General features: G+C 36.5%; 1 protein-coding gene across 1 annotated transcript in view; it reads right to left on the bottom strand.

Moving 5' to 3' along the window:
* Nucleotides 1-203, bottom strand: part of LOC115215014 (mitochondrial enolase superfamily member 1-like) — a 32,676-nt gene extending 32,473 nt beyond the window's left edge. The window contains exon 1 of the mRNA XM_029784130.2: nucleotides 1-203. This exon is cut by the window's left edge and continues 130 nt beyond it. The gene's annotated coding sequence lies outside the window, so the exon portion shown is untranslated.
* Nucleotides 204-2,246: the final 2,043 nt, after the last annotated feature.

Raw genomic sequence — 2,246 nt, 5'->3', positions numbered from 1 at the left:
CAAATTTATTTCTCTAATATTCAGTGTATGACCTAAATCGTGCTTCTATTTTAATGAAGATTATTCTTTTAACGAATGATAATCGTTATCTTGAATTTCATTATCTTTATCAACACAAAGGTTAGTTGTCACACTTTATTGAATACCACCGAGTTAAGACTGTGAATATAATAAAAAAAGGAAAATATGCCATACAAAGTTATTAATGGTGATTGATTAATTAAGTTCAAGGACAGGGATATTTGAAGCGAACTGTTTCTTCTCTTGTTGTTAGTTTTCCAACACGTTTTACCAACCTACAACAGAAGCTATGGCTGTATGTATCTTCATGTTATCTTTCCATGTCTTCACACCCATCTATTTATGTTTGTTATTTCTTTACTGCCCACACGGGGCTACACAGAGAGGGGACAAACAAGGACAGACAAATGGATTAAGTCGATTATATTGACCCCCGTGCGTAACTGGTACTTAATTTATCGACCCTGAAAGGATGGCAGGCAAAGTCGACCTTGGCGGGATTTGAACTCAGAACGTAGCGGCAGCCGAAATACCTATTTCTTTACTACCCACAAGTGGCTAAACACAGAGAAGAGAAACAAAGACAGACAAACGGATTAAGATGATTATATCGACCCCAGTGTGTAACTGGTACTTATTTAATCGACCCCGAAAGGACGAAAGGCAAAGTCGACCTTGGCGGAATTTGAACTCAGAACATAGTGGCAGACAAAATACCGCTAAGCATTTTGCCCAGCGTGCTAACGTTTCTGCCAGCTCTCCGCCTTTCTATTTATGTTTGTATTGAAGCTACATGTAATACAACAGCTGTGTAGAAATGCGATGTTGATATGGTTGCTAACATGAAAATCAAAGATGAGGACAAATATCTGTCAAATGTAAATAATGTAAATAATCATTTTAGGAAATTTACATTTAACTCTTCAGCATTTAAACTGGCCTTATATCTGGCCCAAATATATTAACTATTTTATTTTTAGACTACTCAGATGCAGGATCTTTTCGGTTTGAACGGCAGTTTTTTTAAAATAAATTCCACGTAACTAAACACTTTTAAACTTCGTATACTGGTAGAATGTGTTTATAAAACATCTTTTTCTCTTGGCTTTATTGAGAAAATTCTATAGTTTGTAAGATATTTGTTTTGTTTTTTTTTCTTCACTTTCTGCAATTTCAACCAATCATTGACGTCTATTGAGGTAAAAAAACATTCTGTGCCGTATGAATATGTCCCTCGCTTAAGAAACAGATTGGGTTTATTTACATTTCTGAAGAAAAAAGATACCCTTCACTCCACCCCTAACCCTAACCCTAAAACAGATTGAAATGCAATAGATCGATACTAGGGTCATAATTATGGGTGACAATTTCATATGACACTGCTAGAAAAAACTGCCGTTCAAACCGAAAAGATCCCAGATGCATCCTCTCACATCTATTCTGCAATGACATCTAAAAATAAATGATCATGTCATTGAAACCTCAAAGCTAGGAGATAATACATGATTAATTTAAAACAAGGTGAATAAATAAGCATTACATTTGACAGAATAATCTGTTTGTTATATTGTTAAAATAAGAGCATGTTTTAAACTATAGGTGTGCCAGACTGCATATTTGTATCACTTTTTGAAGAATTCTCACAATATTTGATGTTTATCTTATTCACTAAAAGAGATAGCTGCTTCCATACTGGTCTCAGAGAGGAACACAGGAAATATTTGTCTCCATACAGCCATCTCGGGCTGTATAGAGACAATGGAGGAAGTTCACATGTACAACCCCAGCCCAAGGGCTGACCACTGCTAAACTAGAAGGAACAGAAGAAAAGGAGAGTCAAGTGAAGGAAGAGGGAAAACAGTGGGAAACCCCAGGAAAAAGAAAACAGCGGAAAAGAAAAAAACGCAAGCAACTGTGAACCCCAATCCATGCCAGCACCACCCTCACCCATTGTGTCCCACCCCATCCCTGCAGACACTAAATCCACCCACTCAACAAGAAAACAGAAAACAAACAAATGATAACACAAAACCCCCAACTCTGAAGAATATTGTATAGGTATTATTGACAGCAAACGTTTATATGAAAGAGTGAAAATATGGGGAAAGATAGAAATGCCAGATGGCTGGCATCAGAAAATGGAATTGGTAATGTCAAAAAGTCGGGAGAAAGAACTTGAGGATGAATATATGTTAATAAGAGGAACATTGGCAGTGGAAAAGAGG

This window comes from Octopus sinensis, linkage group LG8, assembly GCF_006345805.1.
Source record: "Octopus sinensis linkage group LG8, ASM634580v1, whole genome shotgun sequence".
Taxonomy (NCBI): domain Eukaryota; kingdom Metazoa; phylum Mollusca; class Cephalopoda; order Octopoda; family Octopodidae; genus Octopus; species Octopus sinensis.
This window is presented reverse-complemented; position numbering and strand designations above follow the sequence as displayed.